Raw genomic sequence first — 26151 nt, 5'->3', positions numbered from 1 at the left:
GCATTGTTGCCCTATCTCCCAGGGCATGTCCTCTCTCTCCTCTAAGCAAAAAGTCTCCTTTTGATTAGAACATCTGAAAATGCAACATCTCAGGGTCTTTGTACTACTTCTTCCTGCTTCCTGAAATGCTCTCTCACTTTATTTATTTTTAATTTACCTCTTTTAAAAAATTAATTTATTTTTATCGAGATATAATTGATATGTAACATTGTGTAAGTTTAAGGTGTACAACACATTGGTTTGATACACTGATATATTGCAATATCATTGCTACTAGTAGCATCACATCCCATAATTATTATTTCTTTATTTGTGGTGAGAACAATATATAGTCTCTTAGCAACTTTGAAGTTTATAATACAGTTTTGTTGTTTATATCACTATGCTGTGCATTGGATCTCCATGAATTATTTATCCACTGGTTGCGAGTTTGTACACATAAATAACATCTTCCCAATTTCCCTATCCCCTATCCCCTCATAATTCCCATTCTACTCTCTGGCTTTACAAGTTAGGCTTTATAAGAGTCCATATATAAGTGATATCATACAGTATTTGTCTCTCTGTCCGACTTGTCACTGAGCATAATGCTTCAAGGTCCACCTATGTTGCAAATGGCAGGATTTCCTTTTTTACATGGCTGAATAATATTCCATGGTATATTTGTGCCATATCTTCTTTATCTGTTCATCTATTGACAGACACTTAGGTTGTTCCCATATCTTGGTTATTGTGAATAACGCTGCAGCGAACATGGGTGCAGATATCTCTTCGATATCCTGTTTCTATTTCCTTTGGATATATAATCAGAAGTGGGATTGCTGGATCATATGGTAGTTGTATTTTTAATTCCTTAAGAAACCTCCAGACTATTTTCCACAGTGGTTACACAAATTTGCATTCCCACCAACAGTGCAAAAGGGTTTCCTTTTCTTCACATTCTTACCAGACTTCTTATCTTTTGTATTCTTCATGAAGTGACTTGTATTGAAACTCAGTTAGTTTTTTCAGAAGTACCATCCTGAATTCTCTGTTATTCGAGTTGCATTTTTCTGTCTGTAAGCTTATTTTCTGGAGATTTTTCCCTTTCTTTCTGAGATGCCTTGTTACCTTGGTTGTTCATGAGTTTAATGGACTATTTCTCCACCTGGGCATTAATGAAAATGTATTCTGCTTTTTTTCTAGAAAGAAGATTTATTATATAGAGGTCTCTCTCTAGCCCGTTGTAAAGAAAGCTCTTTTCTTTTGGTTTCTAATAGGTGACATCTAAGCCTCTTGGATCCCTGCTTTATATAAAGCTTTAAAAATGCCTTTTATTTTCTGATAGATATTTACTCTTGCTCAGTACCCTCATTTCAGTCCCTGTCAGTGTTAGCAACAGTTTTGGTAGCATTTTCTCAGATTCCCCTGGGGCTCTGCGGTGTTTAGTCTCAGAGGGTATGTGGGGAGGGGCTCTCTGGGTTGGGGGTTGGGGGCTGCTGCTCAGCCTTGGTTTTGCAACCATGGCCGGTAAAAATCAACTCTTGTTTCTTTGCCATTCTGCTTCTCTGCTTTCTTTGCTGATGACTGGGACCTACCTCTGGCTGGGTGGTACTCAGAAGTTTTCCAGGCAGGGTTGCTCAGGGAACTCACAGCAGCTTTTCTCTTGCCTTCCTCCCACAGGTAGCTCTGGTGGCCGCGCGAGACAGTTTCTTTTTTTCTCCTAGTCCACTGCCCTGACACCCAGGGTTTTGAACTGTGGTAGCTCTTACGCACAGATCCCATGCTCAGTTGTGTGATGGGCTGTTTGGGTGTATTTTGTTGAGTTTTAGATGTTCGGTTTATTGTTGTTTCAAGGGGAGAGATCTGGGGATGTCTTTCACTCCACCATGTTTCTACAAATAGCCTAGAATCTTTTAAATAAACCTTTGTCCTTTTGGAATTTGTTCTTATAAATCCTAGCAGTGACTTCTGTTCTATGAAGTAATTATAGGGCATTTATTACTGAGCTGTGAAATACTCTGAGATTTTGTAAGGAGAGGTGGATCATGTAAAAATTCTAATAAAACATACAGAGATCCATTTATTCATCCATAATTTCAACGATATTTCTTAAGCATCTACCACATACTAGGCACTGTTCTATATGCTGGGGATTCAATGATGAGCCAAACTGGACACCATCTGGACCTCAAGGAGCTCTTATCCAGTGCAAGAGATAGTTAATATTGAAATAAGCCACAAATGTATGAATAATTATAATCAGAATAACACAAACAGGCCTTCATATCCACCTAAGTTCTGTTCTGGTGCATGGACAAGAGTATCTGTAGTGTTGTATTATTCTCATCCTTACCTTCTCCCTACAACAAAATTATACCTTTGCATCCTTTGCCATGCAACTTTGCAGCATATTCCATCCATTAGAGCAGGTAGAATATAGTCAGGAGCCCAAATGACAGTGTATCAGTTATGAACAGAGACTGTCAGAGGCATCTTGTATTTTTGCTTCCTTCTTGTACCCCTGCCATACACTGATCCTCTCTGGTGTGGGGCCTGGATTGAGGAGCAAATCTCCACCCAAGCCTAAGAAGCCAGGCTAGTTGAGCCTTGTAGACCCATAGCCAGCCCACACAACCACAAGCAAGAGATAAATATTTGTTGTTGTAAGTATCTGCAATTTAGGGGGTTGTTACTGCAGCAAAAACTAACTGTTCATCAGTTTATGAATATTTGCTGAGTACCTACTATATGCCAGACACTGGGTTAGGGGCTGCAATAAAGTGGTTAGCAACGCCAGACGTTTTTCTCACGAAAACCACAGACTACTGCTTACTTTCGTTTGGCTGGCATATATATATTTTTTTCTCATTCATTCTTTTTATTTCCTCCTTAAAGTGAGGCTAGCATGATGTGCTAAGAACACGATTGCAATTTCAGTGTTGTTTGGTCTGGTCCTCAGTTTCCACTTCCTGCCATCCCCTCACCCCTACCATTTTTCAGCCTCTCCGAGGCTCGTAGAATGGAGATATTACCATCGCGCTTTCATTTCCAATGGCATGGATAATCTGTTTCCCTTGGGAAAAGAAGAGTTTCCTTGCCAGTGTCTAGGAGTTAAAAAAGATTGGAAATTACCCATATTTAAAAATCTGTCTTGTTATGAAATATTTCCTGTAACTTAGTGCCTTTAAGGTGTTTCATAGATGCCTCGTAGCCTGGTTGTCTTCTATCTGATCACAAGCATGCAAGGTAGAGGCCTATGCACCTTTGTTCTCTGAGGAGGAGAGATTCGTCCCTCCCAAAGCTTTGAGAGACAAAGCTTTGTGAGAACTGATAGGGACTCTGCTCAAGATTTACAAACTTGTTTCACTTAGCATGATAATCTCAAGATCCATCCATGTTGTCGCAAATGGCAGTATTTCATTTCATCTTATGGCTGAGTAATATTCCATTGTATATATGTACCACAGCTTCTTTAGCCAATCATCTATTGTAGGACACTTCAGTTGCTTCCACTTCCTGACCACCATGTATAATGCTGTTATGAACATTGGGGTGCATATTTTACAAATAAATGTTTTCAAATTTTTTAGGTGGATACCCAGAAGATGGATTATTAAGCAAAATTAGTCAGACAGAAAAACTTGAGAACCATGTGATTTCACTTATATGTGAGTTATAAAACTGAAAGCACCAAACGAACAAGACAAACAAAAACTTACAGACAACAGTTTAGTGGTTACAAGAGAGAAAGGGTGGGAGGACTTAGATGAGGGTAAAGAGTGTCAAATATACGGTGATGGAAGGAAATTTGACTTTGAGTGGTGAATACACAATGCAATATACAAAGACATATTGAATTGTACACTTGAAACCTATGTAATTTTACTAACCAATATCACCTCAATAAATTTAATTTTCAAAAGTTACAAACTTGTCCAAAAGTCACAGCAAAAGATACCAAAGTGTTATTTACATGTCATCTTATTTAATTCTCCCAACACTCCTGAGGTGTTAGTCTTCATTAAAAACATTAGTGAATACCTACTGGGTGCCAGACATTATTCAAGATGCCTGAGAATCTATCATTAAATAAACTAGACAAAGACTTCTGTCCCTGTGAGCAGTGGGGAAAAACAGAAAAGAAACTGTCACAATATTAAATAAATTAGCTAAATATTTTTTTAGAATATCATGACTGCTTTGTAAAAAGAAAAAAAAGTATGACTAAGTACTGTTATCTTTTTTGGAAATAGTGTATTAGTATCAAGCCTGAGTTCAAATTTCAACCCTGACACTTAATAACTAGATGATCTTGGTTAAATTACTGAACTCTGAGCCTCAGTTTCCTCATCTATACAACCGGGTTTTGAAATATTGTTTCAAGAACTGAGGTAATGCAGGTAAAATGCTTAGCACAATGCCTGACTCATGGTAAGTGGATTGGTAACTGCCTCTGCTGTAAATAATTGCCTGTGGTCATAGAGATCAGGTCAGGATCTGTAACCACATTTGTAACCACATCTTTTAAGCTTTTAAATTTAGAAATAATTTCAAAATTACAGAAAAGTTGCAATAAGAATAGTATAAAAATTACCTATTATTACCCTTATAGCTCATTTGCATATGCTCTTTCTCTCAGTATATTCCTATTTTTTTCTAAATCATTTGAGAATAAGTTATATAATTTATGACTCATTACTTCTAAATACCTTGGTGTATATTTCATAAGAATCGGGGTATTCTTTTACATGACCAGAGTACAGTTATCAACTTCAGTAAATTTAATACATAATTTCATGCGATTGTGTATTAAATTTAATTACCACATGTGTATTCTAATTTTGTCAATTGACTCAATGATATCCTTTCTTGCATTATCCCCCCTCCTGTATAAGATCCAGTCTAGGATCAGGTATGTATTTAAGGTATGTATTTAATTATCATGTCTCTGTAGTCTCCTTTAATCTACAAACATTTCCATAGACTTTGTCTTTTTTTTCAGACTTTGTCTTTTATCAAATTAACATTTTTAAATAATATGATTCTCATCCTCCTCTTTTTTTTTCAACAGAACATTTCTTATTCGAGGTTTGTTTAATATTTCCTCATGATTAAATTCAGGTGATGTATTCTCAGATGAAATATTAATGTTATTAATATCAAGGAAAATAAGTGATGCTAGGTCCTTCTTAGGGTCTCACATCTAGAGACACATGTTGTCCATCTGCACCTCACTAGTTATGTTAGTTTTGATCACTTGGACAAGGTGTCCATTTTCTTCACTGTACAGTTATTTTTTTACTATGCAATTAACAAGCAGTACATTAAGATCATGCAAATAACCTACTCTTATTCAAAAGCTTATGATGATTTTTGTCTGACATTTAACTTAATGGTTGGAAAATGATGATTTCCAACTGAAGCATTTCCTTCAGCTTCACCAGTTGCACTCTACTGTAAATAAGATCCCTCCCTTCTCCATTTTGTTTATTTATCTGTTTATTATTGGTATGGACTCACGGCTTTCTATTTTTTCAATGTTTCATAATTCATTATTGTACTTTGCTTCTCAATTTGTCACAGATTTCACCTAAGGCCCCTTCAAGATGGTTCCTGTCCTTGTGACATAATTCCATCATTTATTTTGAGTTCTTCCTTAATTTCTGGCATAACAATACATTGTAGACTCATCTTGTGCCTACCTTGCCCAGGCCTGAAATCATCCATTTCTCCAGAGAGCTCTTTTGACTTCATCTTGCAGCTCTTTCTATCATACCACAACTGGGTCAGCCCCACAAATCCCAAGGGTATGTTTGTGGGATTTTTCTAGAAAGATGCATCTCTGGGGTATAAGATAATTTCTGGGGAGTAATGGGAAACAAAGTTGATCATAAAGTTGTCCAGAGACCTGGATGTTTTTGTAGTAATTAAATGGAAATCGATGCAGTTTTCAGATCGAATTCTTGATTGCAAGTTACAGTAAAAAAAATGGGAAAGGGATGGCCTTGAAGGCTGATTTAGTGAAGACTGAATTTCTTAGCTAGGGATAAACAATCAGGACAAGGCGAATATATACTTGATTTTCTTATATTGAATAAAAATAAAATTATGTAAGACACCTCTCAAAAATTGTTTTGTGTAATAAAGGAGCACAATAGCAAAGACAAATGAAACTAACAGAAATCCCAATTTCATTTTAGTCCGTGTAACATCAATTTCTTGCATCACTTTTATTTTTTTTGGTCAATACTGGATACAAAGAATACAACTGTACAAGGAACTTTTATTTTTGGTTGACCTCACAGATTGCAAGGACCTTGTCGGCTTCCAATCCATTATTTTTTTTTAATTTTTTACACCTACAGAACCTGGTCTTCCTAGGGGGTCTTCCATCCAAGTACTAACCAGGCTTGAATCGGGCTTGTTTAGGGTGGCATGGACATAGACCAAGGAACTTTTTTGAGACTTGTCTCCTTTCTCTGGCTACCCTCTAGTGGAGATAAACTGAAAATACACAGTGGCCTAGAAACAGATTGCTGAAGGGAAAATAAAAACTAGGTGAACTAGGTGGCAAAATCACCAGTTAGAGCTGGAAGGACATGAAACATCCTTGTGTAAAACCCTTTATTTTGCACATAGGGAAACTGAGGCGCAGGGAGTGGGGGAATTATTTAACCAAAGTCCGAAATCTAATAGCAGACCAAGAACTCATGCTGCTCCCTGATATGCTCTATCATTTTAAAGAAATTCTTGAAAACTTCTAATAAAAAGTTAGCCAATTTGCATGCAGAAGAATTGATTTAAATGTTTTTTTCTCTAATTCCTATTTTTTACTTTTTTCCCCAGTTTTATTGGAATATAAGAGACAATTAGTTGCTCATATTTACATCATACAATTCGATAATTTTGGAATACAATAATATATTAGTTTCACTCGTACAGCATAGTGATTAGAGATCTATGTAACTCAAAAAGTGATCACCCCACTAAATGTAGTACCCCTCTTATCCCTTACAGATTTTACATTTTAACTATTTTCTTTATGCTACGCAATATCTCCATGACAATTTTGTATCTATTTGTAACTTCTTAATCCCTTTGCCTTTTTTTATCATCAACCTGAACCCCACCCCCATCTAGTAGCCCTCAAAATATTGTGTCTATGAATTTTCCATTTTTGTCATTGTTGTTATTTTGTTCTATAGATTCCACATATACGTGAAAACATGCAATATTTGTCTTTCTCTATCCGACCCATTTCATTCAGTGCAATACCCTCTAGGTCCTTCAAGGCAATATCTTTTTCCATTCCTTTCCTTTTAGTCTCTGTGTGTCTTTTAATCTGAAGTGAGTCACTTGTAGGCAGCATATGTAGGAGTCTTGTTTTCTTATCCCTATCTTTTGGAGCACTTAATTCTTTTTCATTTCAGGTACTTGTTGATAAATATGTCATTATTACCATTTTTTATTTGTTTTTGATACATGATTTTACAGCTTAAAGAAGTCCTTCCAACAATTCCTGTAATATTGGTTTGGTGCTGGTGAATTCATTTAGCTTATTTTTCTGTGGGCAGCTCTTTATCTGTCCTTCAATTCTAAATGATAGATTTGCTGGATAAATAATCCTTGGTTGTAGATCCTGGGTTTTCTTCATGTCAAATATTTTGTGCCAAGTCCTTCTGTCCTGTATAGTTTCTTTTAAGAAATTAGCTGCCAGTATTATCGGTGCTCCCCTGTAGGTAACTAACTGCTTTTCTCTTGGTGTCATTTGTATGTCTTCTTGGGAGAAGTGTCTCTTCAGGTCCTCTATTTTTTTAGTTGGATCATTTGATTTTTTGTTGCTATTGAGTTGTATGAATTCTTTATATATTTTGGATATTAGGTCCTTATCGGAGGTGTCGCTTGCAAATATATTATCCCATTCAGATGGCTCTCTCTTTACTTTGCTGACAGTATCTTCTGCTGTGCAGAAACTATTTAGTTTAATGTAGTCCCATTCATTTATTTTTGCTTTTACTTCCCTTGCCTTTGAGGTCAAATTCATAAAATCCTCTTTAAGCCCAAGGTCCTTGAGTTTAGTTCCTATGTTTTCTTCTATGCATTTTAATGTTTCAGGTCTTATATTCAGGTCCTTAATCCATTTTGAGTTAATTTTGGTGTGTGGTGATAGACAACAGTCTAGTTTCATTCTTTTATAGGTGACTTTCCAGTTTTCCCAGCAGCATTTATTGAAGAGGCTTTCCTTTCTCCACTGTATGTTTTGGCTTTTTTGTCAAAAATTATTTGCCCATATAAATATGGGTTTACTTTTGGACTCTAGATTCTGTTCCACTGGTCTGTGTGTATGTTTTTTTTTTTTTTTTTTTTTCCAATACCATGCCATTTTGATTACTGTCGCTTTGTAGTAAAACTGCAAGTCAGACAGAATGATGCCTCCAGCCTCATTCTTTTTTCTCAGGTTGGCTTAAGTAATCTGGGGTCTTTTGTGCTCCCATATAAATCTGATGATTTTTTTTACCTATTTATTTAAGAATTGGCAATGGGATTTTAATGGGGATTGCATTAAATCTGTATAATGCCTTAGGTAATAAGGTCATTTTAACTATGTTGATTCTTCTAATCCAAGAACACAGAATATCTTTCCGTTTTTTTTAGATCTCTTTAATTTTTTAAAATTAATTAACTTTTTATGGTGACATTGGTTAACAAAATCCGATGTTTCAGCTGTACACTTTAACAGTAAGGCATATATTTGTTTACACTCTGTGTTCACCTCCCATAGTTAGATTTCTTTCTGTTGCCACATATTTGACCCCTTCTTCCCATCTACCTCCACCTTCCCCCAATCCCTTGCCCTCTGATAACCATTAGTGTATAGTGGTCTTATAGTTTTCAATATATTGGTCCTTCATGTTTTGTTAGATTTATTCTTAGGCATTTTATTCTTTTTTGTTGCAACTGCAAAAGGAATTACTTTTTCCACTTCTTCTTCTGGCAATTCATTATAAGAGAACAGGAACACTATGAAATAATGAACATTGATTTTATATCTAGAAACTTTGTTGTATTTGCTTATTGTTTCTAGTAGTGTTTTTGTGGAGTCTTTAGGGTTTTCTATATGGAGAATCATGTCATCCGCAAATAGTGACAGTTCAACTTCTTCGTTTCCTATTTGGATGCCTTTTATATCTTTCTCTTACCTGACTGCACTCGCTAGGACATCCATCCATCCATCCATCCATCCATCCATCCATCCATCCACTATTTATTTATTTTCTGCACTTTAATCTCCTCCCTCACTTGTACCACTTACCTATGGATGTTGCCATTTCCCTTTAAGAACTGGATCTCTGAAGGTGGGACGTCTCCTCCCACATGCTCACAGTGTACACCAGGGGCCTGGCGCACCGGGAATATGGTCTGTGGCTACACTTGGGGCATGAACCTAGGATCTTCTGCATGTAAAGCAGACATGCTAACCCCTCCAATTTTTATTGAATAACAGTGGTGATAGCGGAGAGCCTTGTCTTGTTTATGATCTTAGAGGGAAGGCTTTCAGTTTTTCACCATTAAGTATACTGTTGGGTGAGGTTTGTTGTATATGGCTTGTATTATGTTAAGGTACTTTATTTCTATACCAATTTTGTTAAGTGTTTTGATCATAAGTGGATGCTATATCTTCTTGAAGGCTTTTCCTGCATCTATTGATATGATCATATAATTCCTATTTTCTGTTTATGGGGTATATTAATTGATTTCCAAATGTCCAACCATCTCTGTGCCACTGAAATGAGCCCACTTGATCATGGCGTGTAAGATTTTTAATTTTATTTTTTATTTATTCATATTTTAATAGAAGAGATGATTTAAACACTGCCCCCTCACTTACCTCCCCGCTCCACCTTCCCCCTACCCTCAGATAACCACTAGTTCATTGTCCATGTCTATGAGCCTCTGTTTGTTTGTCCTGTTCAGTTGTTGCTTTTAGGTGTATATCCCACATATATGATATGTGATTTTCAACCTTTTCTGTCTAGCTTATATTGCATAGTATGATTATTTCAAGGTCCACCCATGCTGTTGCAAATAGCAGTATTTCATCTCTTCTTATGGCTGAGTAATATTTCATCGTATATATGTACCACAGCTTCTTTATCCAATCATCTATCGTAGGACACTTAGGTTGTGTCCATGCCCTGGCCACCATGAATAATGCTGCTATGAACATTGATGTGCAAATATCTTTTTGAATATGAGTTTTAAAGTCTTTGGGGTAAATACCCAATAAAGGGATTGCTGGATCACATGGTAGATCAATACTTGATTTTTTGAGGAACTTTCATACTGTTTTCCATAGTGACTGTACTAATTTACAGTCCCACCGGTAGTGTATGAGGGTTCCTTTTATTCTGCATCCTCTCCAACATTTGTTATTCCTTGTCCTGTTGATTCTAGCCATTCTAACAGGTGTGAGATGGTATCTCATTGTGGTTTTGATTGCATTTCCCTAATAGCTAGTGATGTTGGGCATCTTTTCATATATTTGTTGGCCATTTGTATGTCTCTAGGGAGAAGTGCCTATTCAGATCCTCTGCCCATTTTTTTAATTGGTTTGTTTGATTTTTGTTATTATTGAGTTGTATGACTTCTTTCTATATTTTGGATGTTAGGATGTTGCTTGCAAATATATTTTCCCATTTAGATGGTTGTCTCTTTACCGTGTTAATGATTTCTTTCAATAAGCAGAGCTTTTTAGTTTGATGTAGTCCCATTCATTTATTTTAGCTTTTACTTTCCTTGCTTTTGAGGTCAAATTCATAAAATCCTCTTTAAGCCCAAGGTCCTTGAATTTAGTTCCTATGTACTCTTCTACAGATTTTATTGTTTCAGGTCTTATATTTGGATCCTTAATCCATTTTGATTTAATTTTGTTGTGTGATGATAGACAACAGTTTAGTTTCATTCTTTTGCAGGCGGCTTTCCAGTTTTCCCAGCACCATTTATTGAAAAGGCTTTCCTTTCTCCAATGTATATTTTTGGCTATTTTGTTGAAAGTTATTTGCCTATATAAATATGGGTTTATTTCTGGACTCTCAATTCTGTTCCACTGGTCCATGTGTCTCTTTTCCTGACAATACCATGTTGTTTTGATTACTGTTGCTTTGTAGTATAATTTGAAGTCAGGCAGAGTGATGCCTCCAGCCTCATTCTTTTCTCTCAGGATGGCTTTGGCAATTTGGGGTCTTTGGTGCTTCCATACAAATCTGATTTTTTGTTCTATTTCTTTTAAAAATGCCAATGGGATTTTGATGGGTATTGCATTAAATTTGTATAATACTTTAGGTAATAAGGTTATTTTAACTATCTTGATTCTTCGAATCCGAGAACACAGAATATTTTTCCATTTCTTTGTATCTTCTTAGATTTCTTTTAATAGGGTCTTATAGTTTGTATTATATAGGTCCTTCACATATTTCATTGGGTTTATTCCTAGGTATTTTATTCTTTTTGTTGCAATTGCAAACGGAATTATTTTTTCCACTTCTTTTTCTGACACTTTGTTATTAGAGTATAGGAACGCTATGGGTTTTTGAACATTGATTTTGTATCCAGAAACTTTACTGTATTTGCTTGTTGTTTCTAGTAGTGTTCTTGTAGAGTCTTTAGGCTTTTCTATATAGAAAATCATGGCATCTGCAAATAGTGACAGTTCGACTTCTTTGTTTTCTATTTGGATGCATTTATGTCTTTTTCTTCTTGCTTCATTGCACCCACTAAGACCTCCAATGTTATACTGAATAACAGTGGCAATAGTGGACAGGCTTGCCTTGTTCCTGATCTTAGAGGGAAGATTTTTAGTTTTTCACCATTAAGTATAATGTTGGCTGAGGGCTTGTAATATATGGCCTTACTATGTTAAGGTACTTTCCTTTTATACCAATTGTGTTAAGTATTTTGATCATAAATGGATGCTGTATCTTGTTGAAGGCTTTTTCTGTATCTATTGATATGATTATATAATTCTTATTTTTTAATTTGTTTATGTGGTATACCTCATTAATAGATTTGCATATGTTGAACCATCCCTGTGCCTCTTGGATGAAGCCAACTTGATCGTGGTGTATAATCTTTTTAATATGTTGCTGTATTCGGTTCGCTAGTATCTTATTTAGGATCTTTACATCTGTATTCATGAGAGATATTTGTCTGTAGTTTTCTTTTTTTCTGTTATCTTTATTAGGTTTTGGTATCAGAATAACACTGGCCTCATAAAATGAGTTGGGAAGTATTGCCTCCTCTTTGATTATTTGGAAGAGTTTCAGGAGAATAGGTATTAAATCTTATTTGAATGTTTGTTAAAATTCACTGGTGAAATCATCTGGTCCTGGACTTTACTTTTTGGTAAGTTTTTGATGATTGTTTCAATTTCCATACTGCTGATAAGTCTATTTAGATTTTCCAGTTTTTGATTCAGTCTGGTAAGGTTGTATTTTTCTATGTACTTGTCCATTTCTTCTATGTCATTAAATTTGATGTTTTATATTTTTTCATATTCTATATGATCCTTTGTATTTCTGTTGTGTCTGTCATCATTTCCCCTCTTTCATTCCTGATTTGGTTTATTTGTGTCCTTTCTCTTTTTTCTTTAGTGAGTGTAGCTAGGGGTTTGGCAATTTTTTTAACCTTCTCAAAGAACTAGCTTTGTTGCATTTATTTTTTTGTTGTTTTTTTTTTTATTTTGAATTTCATTTATTTCTGCTCTAATTTTGATTATTTCTATCCTTCTGCTGATTTTAAGCTTCACTTGTTCTCCCTTTTCTATTTTTTTAAGATGAAGCATTAGGTTGTTTATTTGGGCTTGTTCTTGTTTTGGGGGGTAGGCCTGTAATGATATGAGCTTTCCTCTTATGACGGTTTTTGCCGTGTTCCAAAAGTTTTGATGTTTAGTATCATTATCATTCATTTGTATGTATCTCTTGATCTCTTTTTATTTCTTCTCTGTCCCCGTTATTCCTTAGTAGTATGTAGTCTAATCTCTTTGTATTTGTGGCTCTTTCCACTTTCTTTTTGTAGTTGATCTCGTTTCAAAGCATTATGATCAGAGAATATGGTTGGTATGATTTCTAACCATGATATTTGTTGAGGCTGCCTCTGTGTCCCAGTATGTGGTCAATTCTTGAGCATGTTCCATGTGCACTAGAGAAGAATATATAAGCAGCTGTTTGGGGTTGAAAGGCTCTGTAAATGTCAAGTATGTCTAGTTGGTCTAATGTATCATTTAAGGATGTTATTTCCTTTTGATTTTCTGTTTGGATGATCTATCCATATCTGACAGTGGGGTATTTATGTCTTCTTGGCGAATGATTCTCTTTATCACTATGTAGTGTCCCTCAGTATCTTTCTTTAGCTTTTTTATTTTAAAGTCTATTTCATCTGATATTAGTACTACTACTCCTACTTTTCTCTGAATGCCATTTGCTTGAAATATCATTTTCCATCCTTTCACTTTGAGTCTATATTTGTCTTTGGAGCTATGTGTCCTGGAGGCAGTATATGGTTGAGTTTTGTTTTTTGATCCACTCTGCAACTCTGCACCTTTATATTGGTGAGTTCAGTCCATTTACATTTCGAGTGATTATTGAAATATGAGGTTTTTCTTTAGCCATTTTATCTTTTGATTTTTGGTAGCTCGGTGTTTCCATTGTTCCCTTGTCCTCATGTTTGTTTTATTTTTATTTTTATTTTTTTGCATTTTCCCTCTGGTTCTCTTTTTATGTTATAATCTTCATTTCTAAATATCTGGCATGTGGTTACCATTATTACAAATATGTAAAGGATAGCTATCTGCCTTTTCTGCATTCTCCTTTATGAATTTGGATCTTCAAATCCTCCCCTTTTCTGTTATTGTTGTCTCAAATTTTCCCTATGTATGCTGAACCTTCATGCTATCGTGCAATAGCAAATCTCTTCTTATTGTTTAAGCTTATAATGCCTTGTTCTTAATATGGGTTGCATTACTCTGCTTCAATCTGCCTACTAGTCACCTTATTCATATTAATGGTTTTTTTTAAAAATCATTTTTAGGTGAGCTGACCTCTTTCAATATTTCATGTAATGCAGGCCTTGTAGCAGAGAATTCCTTCAATTTTTGTATGTCTGGAAAGTTCTTTATTGCTCTTTCATATCTAAAGGAGAGCTTAGATGGATACATTTTTCTTCACTTGTAGTTCCTTTCATTCAATAGTTTGAATATTTGATTCCATTCCTTTCTTGTTGTTATGGTTTATACTGAGATGTCCAATTATAATATAATGAGTTTTCCTTTATAGGTTACTGTTTTCTTTACTCTGGCTGCCCTGAGAATTCTTTGTATTAATTTTTGATAATTTTAATACAATGTGTCTTGGTGAAGGCCTTTTTGGGTTGAGATAATTAGGTATTCTGTGGCTTCTTGAATTTCAAGCTCCAGTTCATTTCGTTGATTTGAGAATTTCTCATTAACTATTTGTCTGAGAATGCTTTCTGATTCCTGCTCCTATTCCTCCCCTTTCAAAATGCACATTATTTTTGTTTCTTTTCTGATGGTATCAGCTAAACTTGTATTTCTTTCATTATTTTTCATTCACTGTTTTCTCTCTACTTCCTTCTGATTTATTTCTAGATATCTGTTGATACCACTGATCTTTTCCTCCATTTGATTTACTGTTTCTCAAGCTTGCTATTTCTTTCTTTGTGTCTTTTGGTGCGCTCATCTCCAGAAGTTCTATTTGGTTGTTAGGGTTTCAACTTCCTTTCTTAAAAACTCACTCTGTTGATCTAGTTTTTTGTTTGTTTGTTTTTAATTCTTGGAATTGTTCACATGAATTATTTTGAATGTCATCGAGTTTTTTTTCAGAAAGTACCATCCTGAATTCTCTGTCATTTAAGGCGCATATTTCTGTCTTTAAGCTTATTTTCTGAAGATTTTTATCATTCTTTTTGAGCTTCCTTGTCACCTTGTTTTTTCATGGTGTTTAATGGGCCATTTTTCCGACTGGGTATTAATAGAAGTATATTCTTTTTTCCAGATGTCATAAAGGTCTCTCTTTAGCCTGTTTCTAAGATGGCATTTACTTTTGGTTTCCAGTAGGTGGCGTCTAAGTCTTTTGGATCTCTGCTTTATACAAAGTTATTAATAATGCCTTTTTTTTCCTTATAAATATTCACCTATACTCGCTACCCTCAGTCTTAGTCTGTCAGTGTTAGTGACAGTTTCAGTAGCATTTGCTGAGATTCCCTTGGGGCTCCACAGTGTTCAGTCTTACAGGATATGGGGGCATGTGCCCTGTGGTTTGGAGGATGGGGGCTGTGGCTCAGCCTCATATTTTGCTACCATGGCTGGTAATAATCAGCTGTTGCTTCTCTGCTCTGATCACTGGGTACTGTCACTGCGTGGAGCTCAGGCAGGGCTGTTCAGTGAATCCACTGCACCTTCTTCCCTCCCCACTCCTTCCCTGGGAGCTCCAGCTGCAAGAGGCAGCTTCTATGTTTCTCCCAGTCTAATGCCAGACTCCCACGGTTCTGACCTGTGGTAGTTCTTAGGCATAGATCCTTGGCTCAGATGTGCATGTGTGCAGGTTGGGTGTTTCTTATTGAGTTTTAGATGTTCAGCTTGTTATTTCAAGGGGAGCGATTTGGGGACTTCGTTCACTCTGCAATGCTTCTGACATCACTCCAAACACATTATTTTTTTGTGTACTCATCTTTAACTATAGCTGCACCATCCCAAGGGTTCTCAATTTTAGTGCTTATCAGAAATGCTTGTTGAGTTTGTATATATGCAAATTCTGGGGCCTGACTCCCTGTGATCCTGATGTAGGAGGTTTGGGGTGGGGCCCAGTACTCTGCATTCTAAGCACACCTCCTCCCCTACCCCACCTAATGTGGGTTGTCTGTGCTTGACACTAAAGAAATTCTGGGCTAGAGTATAAGATGCAGAGGACATTTTGACTGTTGGTTGGCCCAACCACAGTGTTTTTTAATTTTTAGCTCAGGTTCTAGGGTAGGTCTCTGAATGAGGCTAAAGTAGCTGCCTAGTGGTTTCTGTGTGGCCACAAGTATTGCTTATGTGGCACAATTAGTTCACAGGCCAAAGGAGAGTTGTGTGTCTTTCAGTAATGGCTGCAAGCAGGGTGTGCTGGTGCCATTATACTCGTGAGGGCTGATCATGAAATTAGCAAGCCATTTGTTAAATAGTCATAATTAGATTTTAAATTACAAGATAAATTATAATAAAGACAAAGAAAATACTCAAAGCTTATCACTTCCTTATTATTTTCCTACCTTTTACTATTATTTATGATCTTGAGATTATTTACATCTGCTGTAATATTCCTCCCTACTCCCCCCAACTAGGGATGGTAAAAGTCTAAGGTTTTTGTTCTCCTAGCTATTTTAAGTTTTGGTTATCTTATCCAGAATATATATAAAATTAGAATTTATTTGATGTTGAATAATATACTCCTAGGCCACCGTTTTTGTTTCTTCAGTTTCTTCTGGAATATCTTTTTCTTCTGTGCAACTTCCTCTTCTGGTTTAGGAACAATATTCTCTTTTTCAATAAGGATCATCTCAGTGTGGCAGGGAGGGCACATATAGGGGTTCATCTGCCCATGAGCTCTGTAAGTTCTGTGCCTCATCTTGGGAGCTTTGTTCACTTGGATGTGTTTGATGACCATAGAATCTACATCTAAACCTTTAAGTTCTGCATTATTCTCTGTATTTTTAAGCATGTGCAGCAAAAATTCAGCACTCTTTTTAGGCCATTAACCCTGTGTCCGGCCCCACTGTTTGGCCTGGGCACACCTACCAACTGGGCCACTGCAGCAATGGAACAACCCACATTACTTCTCTAAAGTTCTATCCTTCAGATACTTGGTGGCTTTCTGGATATGCATACCTTGATGGCCTGGGAAGTTACATGAATGTTCTTAAAGTAAATACAAATACTCGAACCTCTGGATTTGCATGATTTTGTGGGGTTTTCTAGTTCAAATAAGTAGCAAACTATTTCCTGAGGTCACCTCAGGCTGCTTATGAGAAGAGTGCACTGCAATATGTTAAATGTTGAGTTCTACCTAGAGGAGTCTGTTTACTGATCCAGTTGATGAATGTATTTGGGGAAAAACCTTAGGGAAAACACTTCTCAATATACTGATTTGAAGCATGGTCAGTTGTAATTAGGAATTCTAGGGGAAGAACTCAGTCACTGGGTGTGCCATTCTGGTGCCACAGATTAAAAGTTATAATGTCGAAATGAATATAAAAACATTAACAGCGCCTGTCCTGGCAAATGGGTGAGACAGGTGTCAGGCCTGGCCTTATTGGGTTTCCTACTTGCTATGGGCCCAATACAGCCAAGCCCCAGGAACAGTTGAACTTACTACTTAGGGATGCTCTGACTTGGGACCACTATTACCTGCCTCTGATTGTTTTGGTTATGGCTGAAGCTGGGCTGTGAGCTATCAGTTTATCATCAGCCTGGTCTAACATTCCATATACCAGAAATAAGTAACCTTAGTGTGGCCTCTAACAGTGATTCAGCTACAAATACCTTACGCAAAAAAGTAGGTCTGTGGAGTTTGTTTTGGGGTCTTTCTCTCTCTCATAACTGCTTCTCTTTCTTCATTCCTGGTACCTTCACATATTTTTCCAGTGCCCTAATTTTCTTTATACCCAACTATTAGTATATGTCAAGTGATAAGGAAAATTAACTGATACAAGTTTAACTAGTCATTTCTTTCCAAGGTGGAAAACTTTCAAGACCCAAACAAATGAAGCTATGGAAGTATCGAAAAGGCGGAGCAGTTGATATACCTGGGTGAGGTGGCTGGCCTTATAGATATGTGGGGAAAGGTGAGACAATTCTGTTACTCACCCCCCTTTTCCCTGCCAGTCAATTCTATTGCCAGGAATCTCATCTCTGGAAGTCAGCTCCCAGGGTTGACTTCAAAACTTCATATGGCTATGACTTCACGGGGGCATAAACTTTGAGTGCCCAGCATATCATAGGTCCTCTATAAATAATCTATTGAGTGAATAAATGAACAAGAAATGAAGTTAATCCTTAGCTCCAATGCCTCTCAAGAAATGCTAACATGGACCATTAGAATTAGGAATCTTAATCTAAATATCTAATTTTATTAGGCTCTCAGATTATTTAACTTTCCTGAAGTCGCAAGGCCAACAGAACCTGGACAACAAATTGGGGCTCCCAATTCCTGTGCAGAAGATTTTTACAGTCTATAATACTGCTTATCTTTAAGAGTTCATGCTTTAAACTCTCCTTTTAAGGACCTATTATCTAAAGTCAATAATGAGGAATCCTGTCAAAGATATTTACCATATTTTCCAATGTTATTCATAGTAATAAAACACAGGTACAACCTAAATGTTCAACGAACTGCTTAAATTGTATCCATGTGATGGAACATTAATGCACCATTAAAACACATGGACAATGCCAATATGTATGGTAAATGTTATTCAAATTATTTTGTCTATTTATATAAGCTCAAAAATATAAGCATAAAGTACACTAAAACATTGATATCAGTTATCTCTGAATTATGGTATTATGAGTAATCATTTCTCATTTATACTATTTGTTATATGTCCAGTTTTCTACAAGCAAGTATAAAGAAAAATAAGTTTCAATAAAAGAAATTTCTTATGAATTTATGCCAGCTTATATATCAGCTATGCCAGCTACTGAATCCCCTCTACTATGTAACCTTTGCTACTAGTCCCAGCCAGCAATAGCCATATATAACACAATTCTGCTCCTATGAATGCTGTTTTGAGAGTAATATTTTGCATGTAAATAACCTTTAAGTCAGGTTTTCTCTATAGCTTTTTACCAAATTCTCCTAAGCTTTAGGATTCCCACAAAACTAGAAGTTGAGTAAATGTGTTAACAGATCCATACATTGTTTATACCCTGGCATTACTCTGAAGAGGCTTTATTAACAAGTTCTAATACTGGGAAAAGCTTTCCATTAATGAAGGGTGTTCTCATTGTGACCTCTGAAAGAAAGGGCTATATCTTATTATCTTTCAGTTCTTTACACTACCTAGTATAGTAGGAACTTAGAAAATATGCAATAAAATTATTGAAATTATAATTCTAACTCCATCATGAATTTCTGATACCTGAAGCATATTTATGAAATGGTTCAAGACAATTTAGGTGGTTTTGAGACACAGGGCAGAGTGAGAGACATCCCCAGATTTCTCCCCTTGAAACATCAATAAACTGAACATCTACAACTCAACAGAAACACCCAAAACTGCACACCAGCATGTCTGAGAGTGGGATCTGCACATAAGAGCTACCAAGGTCAGAACCCTGGATGTTAGGGTGGTGGACTGGGAGAAATAAAGAAGCTGCCTCTCCCAGCTACTGGAGCTACCCATAGGAGCAGGGGGAGGAAAGAAGGTCCGGTGAGTTTCCTGAACAGCCCAACCGGGGAAAGTTCTGAGTTCCATGCAGCCAGTGATGTGGCCCAGTCATCAGGGAAGAAAGCAAAAAAGCAAGATGGTGGAGAAACAACAGTTGATTTTTACCGGCTTAAGTTGAAAAACCGAGACTGAGCCGCAGTCCTGAACCCCCAACCCAGAGGGTCCCTTGCCCCATACCCTCCGAGACCGAGCACCAGAGTTCCCAGGGAAATCTGAGCAAATACTTCCGAAACTGTTGCTTACATTAACAGGGACTGAGACTGATTAGAGAGTGTGATTAAATATCTATGAGAAAGTAAAAGTCATTATTAAGGTGTTAAATAAAGCGGGGAACCAAGAGGCTTAGACGCCACCTACTGGAAACCAAAAGAAAAGCACTTTCTTTGTAGCAGGCTCAAGAGAGACTTTTATATAATAAATCTCCTTTCTGGAAAAAAAGCAGAATATATTTCCCTAAATGCTGAGGCAGAGAAAAAGTCCATTAAACACCATGAACAACCAAGGTGACAAGGCATCTCAGAAAGAAAGAGAAAAATCTTCAGAAAATAAGCTTACAGACATAGAAATATGCGATTTAAATGACAGAGAATTCAGGATGGTACTTCTGAAAAAACTCAGTGAGTTCCAAAACAAGTCATATCAACAATTTCAGGAATGGAAAAAAACAACTACATGAGCAGACCAAGGAGACTGAAACCCTCAAAAAAAAAACACAATAGAACTTCTGGATATTAAAAAACACACTGCAAGAGTTGAAAAATGAAATAGCAAGTAGACCAAATGGAGGAAAGGATCAGTGATATCGAAGACAGAAATCTACAAATAAATCAGAAGGAAAAAGAGAAACCAAAGAATGAAAAATAATAAAAGAGAAATACAAGAACTAGCTGATATCATCAAGAGAGGAAACATAAGAATAATGTGTATAATCAAAGGTGAGGAAAAGGAGTAGGGACTAGAAAGCATTTTCAGATAAATAGTTGACAAGAATTTCCCAAATCTAAGGAATGAACTGGAGCTTACAATTTAAGAAGTCAACAGAACACCAATTATCTCATCCTAAAAAGGCTTTCTTCAAGAAACATTGTATTAAAATTATCAAAAATCAAAATGACAAAGACAGAATTCTCAGGGCAGCTAGGGAGAAGAAAACAGTAACTTATAAAGGAAAATATATTAGATTATTGTTGGTTTTCTCAGCGACAACCTTGCAAGCCAGAAAGGAGAAGAATGAAATATTCGAAATATTAAGTGACAGGAACTACCAGCCTAGAATAATGTATCCATTTAAGCTCTCCTTTAGATATGAAGGAGAAATAAAGACCTTTTCATACATACAAACATTGAGGGAATTCTCCACTACGAGGCCTGCACTACAGGAAATACTGAAAGGGGTCAGGTCACCTAAACTAAATTGACAATAAAAAAACATAATTAGGGAGTAAGGTTACTATTAGGCAAAGAGAAGCACAGGAGTGCAACCCTTACTAAGAACACAGCATTATAAGCTTAAAAAATAAGAAGAGAATTGCTATAGCAAGGTAGTAATGAACGTTCAGCATACAGAGGGATGAATTGAGATAACAATGACTAAAAAGGGGAGGATTCAAAGATCCAAATTCACAAAGGGGAATAGAGATAAGGCACATGCAGAAGAAAATGGATAACTATCCTATACATATTCGCAATGGTAACTACACATCAAATATTCAGAATTAAAGTATGTAACATAAAACAAGAAGAATCAGAGGGGAAACCCACGACATGCAACCCCCCCCCAAAAAACACAGAAACACAGGAAGCAATGGAAACACCGAGCTACCAGAAAAAAGATAAAATGGCTATAAGAAGACCTCATATTTGAATAATCGCCCTAAATGTAAATGAACTGAACTCACCAATAAAAAGCCACAGAGTTGCAGAGTGGATCGAAAAACAAAATCCAATCATATGCTACTTCTAGGAGACCCATCTCAGCACCAAAGACATATATCCTCAAAGTGAAAGGGTGGAAAATGAAATTTCAAGCAAATAGCATTCAGAGAAAAGCGGTAGTAGTGGTACTAATATCGGATGAAACAGATTTCAAAATAAAAAAGGTAAAGAAAGATACTGAGGGACACTCTATAATGATAAAGGGAATCATGCACCAAGAAGACATAACATTTATTAATATCTATGCTCCCAATCAGGGAGTCTCAAAACATGTAAAGCAATTACTAACAGAACTAAAGGGAGAAACAGACCAAAACACTATTTTAGTAGGGGACCTAAATACCCCACTGTTGGATATGGACAGATCATCCAAACAGAAAACCATTAAGGAAAGAATATCCTAAAATGACACATTAGAAAAAGTGGACACAATTGACATTTACAGAGCCTTTCATTCCAAAACAGCTGCTTGTATATTCTTCTCTAGTGCACATGGAACATTCTTAAGAATTGACCACATACTGAGACACAGAGATAGCCTAAACAAATACAAGAGGGTTGAAATCATATCAATCATACCAATTCTCTGATCGTAATGTTTTGAAATTAGAGATCGACTGCAAAAATAAAGCGGAAAGAACCACGCAACATACTACTGAAGAATAACTGTGTCAGAGAAGAAATAAAGAAAGAGATCAAGAGATACATAGAAATTAATGATAATGATAGTACAATTTCAGAACTTTGGAGACACAGCAAAAATGGTCATAGGAGGAAAGTTCATATCATTATAGGCCTACCTCCAAAAACAAGAACGAGCCCAAATAAACAACCTAATGCTTCATCTTAAAAAAACTAAAAATGGAAGAACAAAGGAAGCCTAAAGACAGCAGTAGGAATGAAATAAAATTAGAACAGAAATAAATGAAATTCAAAACAAAACAAAACAACAAAAAATAAATGCAACAAAGAGCTGGTTCTTCGAGAAGGTTAATAAAATTGACCAAACCCTGGCTAGACCCACTAAAGAAAAAAAAGAAGGACACAAGTAAACAAAATCCAGGCTGAAAGAGGGGAAATTACAACAGATACAGCAGAAATGCAAAGGATCATACAAGAATACAATGAAAAAGCATATAACACCAAATTTAATAACCTAGAAGAAATAGGCCATTAGTTAGAAAAATACAACCTTCCCAGACTAAATCAAAAACTAGAAAATCTAAATAGAACAATCAGCAGTATGGAAATTGAAAAATCATCAAAAACTTACCAAAAAGTAAAACTCCAGGACTAGTTGGCTTCACTAGTGACTTTTAACAAACATTTAAATAAGATTTAATACCTATTTTCCTGAAACTCTTCCAAATAATTGAAGAGGAGGCAATACTTCCCAACTCATTTTATGAGGCCAATATTACTCTGATACCAAAACCTGGTAAAAATAACACACAAAAAAGAAAACTACAAACCAATATCTCTCATGAACACAGATGCAAAAGTCCTAAATAAGATACTAGAGAACTGAATACAGTCACATATTAAAAAGATTATACACCACAATCAAGTAGGTATTATCCCAGAGGCACAAGGATGGTTCAACATACGCAAACTGATTAATGTGATACACCACATAAACAAATTAAAAAATAAGAATCATATGATCATATTAATGGTGCAGAAAAAGCCTTCAACAAGATACAGCATCCATTTATGATCAAAACACTTAACAAAATCAGTATAGAAAGAAAGTTCCTTAACATAATAAAGGCCAACTATGGCAAACTCTCAGCCATCATTATACTTAATGATCAAAAACTAAAAACCTTCACTCTAAGATCAGGGACAAGGCAAAGCCGTCCACCATCATCTGTATTATTCAATATAACACTGGAGGTCCTAGCACGTGCAATTAGGCAAGAGAAAGATATAAAAGGCATCCAAATAGGAAACAAAGAAGTCAACCTGTCACTGTTTGCAGACGACATAATTCTCAATATAGAAAACCCTAAAGACTCCACAAGAACACTACTAGAAACAATAAGCAAATACAGTAAAGTCTCTGGATACATAATTAACGTTGAAAAATCAGAATGTTCCTATAATCTAATAATGAAGTGTCAGACAAAAAAAGTGGAAAAAAAATTCCTTTTGCAATTGTAACAAAAAGAATAAAATACCTAGTAATAAATTTATCGAAATGTGAAGGAGCTATATAATGAAAACTACAAGAGCCTATTAAAAGAAATTGAAGCCTATGCAAAGAAATGGAAAGATATTCTGTGTTCTTGGATTGGAAAAATCAATATAGTTAAAATGACCTTATTACCTAAACATTATACAGATTTAATGGAATCCCCATCAAAATCTCATTGGCATTTTTTAAAGAAATAGGAAAAAAAATCATCAGATTTGTATGGAAGCACAAAAGACCCCAAATGGTCATAGCCATCCTGAGAAAAAGGAATGAGGCTGGAGGCATTACTCTGCCCAACTTCAAATTACACTACAGAGTGACAATAATCAAAACGGCATGTTACTGGCAGACAGAAACACAGACCAGTGGAACAGAATCAGAAGTCCAGAAGTAAACCCATATTTATATGGGCAAATAATTTTTGACAAATAAAAGCCAAAAACATACAATGGAGAAAGGAAAGCCTCTTCAATAAAAGGTGCTGGGAAAACTGGAAAGCCACCTGCAAAAGAATGAAACAAGACTGTTATCTATTACCACACACAAAAATTAACTCAAAATAGATTAAAGACCTGAATATAAGACCTGAAACAATGAAATGCATAAAACATATAGGATCTAAACTCAAGGACCTTGGACTTAAAGAGGATTTTATGAGTTTGACCTCAAAGCAAGGAAAGAAAAAGCAAAAATAAATCAATGGGACTACATCAAACTAAAAAAACTTCTTGCTTGGCTAAAGAAAACATTAACAAGGTAAAAAGACAGCCATCTGAATGAGAGACGATATTCGAAAACAATGCCTCTGATAAAGGCCTAATATCCAAAATATACGAAGAATTTATACAACTCAATAACAACAAAAAACAAATGATCCAATCAAAAAATAGGCAGAGGGCCTGAACAGACACTTCTCCCTAGAGAGCACACAATGGCAAACAAATATATGAAAAGATGCTCAACATCACTAGCTATTAGGGAAATGCAAATCAAAACTACAATGAGATATCATATCACACCTGTTAGAATAGCTGTAATCAAAAGGACAGGTAATAACAGATGTTGGAGAGAATGAGGAGAAAAAGAACCCTCATACATGGCTGGTGGGACTGCAAATTGGTACCGCCACTATGGAAAATAGTATGGAGGTTTCTCAAAAAACTAAGAATTGATCTACCATATGATCCAGCTATCCCTCTACTGGGTATTTACCCCAAAGACTTGAAAACCTATATCCGAAAAGATATTTGCACAATGATGTTCATAGATGCTTTATTCACAGTGGCCAAGACATGGAAGGGACCAGTGTCCTACAATAGATGACTGGCTAAAGAATCTGTGGTACATATATACAATGGAATATTACTCAGGCATAAGAAGGGATGAAATACTGCCATTTGTGACAACCTGGATAGATCTCAAGATAATCATGCTAAGCAAAATAAGCCAGATAGAAAAAGTTGAAAATCACATATCACTTATATGTGGGATATAAACCTAAAAGTAACAAATGAACATGAGAAACAATCAGAGTCTCATGGACATGGATAATAGACTAGTGGTTACCAGAGAGGTGAGGGGAGGGAGAAGAGGAGAGGTAGATGGGGTACAGCCAGTCAAATATGTGGTGATGGAAAGAAATCTGACTATGAAAGGTGAACACACAGTGCAAATAATATATACAGCTTACTGTTAAAGTATACAGATGAAACTTATTGGATATATTTAACCAATGTCATCATAAAAAGTAAATTAGAAAAAAAACAATAATAGAATATAACCTGAACAAAATAACAAAAGGACAGATAATTTAAGTTAGTCTAATATTAAAAATAATGTGGGTGTGGAAAAAAAGGTGCTGACCAAAGTAACTATGGAAAATGGTGTTTCAGCTGGAAACTATGACACCAGTATCAAAGAACTGTACATTAACACTGTAGTAGTGTGCCGTGACCTGCATGACTAGAGGGTTAACCTGAGAGGGGGTGATGAAAGGATTGGGAAAAACACAGAGACAGTATATACAAAAGCTGGGGCCAGGTGGGACACTGCACTCTGCTGAAGATACAGCGACCTTGAGGCAAGCTCGGCGCATTTATTATATATTTTTGAATTTCCAGGAGAGACTGGCAGTCGTCTTCTCACCACTCGAAACTTGCTGGCAACAATAATATCCCACGGCCTGTCTGTACCTGGTAATCTATACTAAACCACAAGCTGTCTGTTCACTGTTTTGCTTTTCTGCCTTGGCAGATTCCTACAGAGTCGAGCGTGGCTTTGCCAATGCTTCGGCCACAGGCCCTGCTCAGATCCTGCTCTACAGTATAGTTGGTAAAAGTTGTTTCTCTTGGATAGGGGTTAGCAATTCTGAAACTGCTGCATATGTTATGCTGGGATTGAACAAATGAGTGGATCATAAATGGTGGCAGCCAGGTTTCTCAGTGTTGGAGAAGGAGGTTACTGATAAACAAGAGGAGGAAACCTGAATGATCCATGTGTTAAGAGGCTATCTCTATGTCTCATTTTGTGACATTAGT

General features: G+C 36.1%; 1 protein-coding gene and 1 pseudogene across 1 annotated transcript in view; both read right to left on the bottom strand.

Moving 5' to 3' along the window:
- Positions 1-26151, bottom strand: part of WDR44 (WD repeat domain 44) — a 185690-nt gene that overhangs the window by 70558 nt on the left and 88981 nt on the right. The window lies entirely within an intron of this gene.
- LOC118607801 lies at positions 15185-19916 on the bottom strand (annotated as a pseudogene).

This window comes from Rousettus aegyptiacus, unplaced genomic scaffold (genome assembly GCF_014176215.1).
Source record: "Rousettus aegyptiacus isolate mRouAeg1 unplaced genomic scaffold, mRouAeg1.p scaffold_m13_p_9, whole genome shotgun sequence".
Lineage (NCBI taxonomy): Eukaryota > Metazoa > Chordata > Mammalia > Chiroptera > Pteropodidae > Rousettus > Rousettus aegyptiacus.
This window is presented reverse-complemented; position numbering and strand designations above follow the sequence as displayed.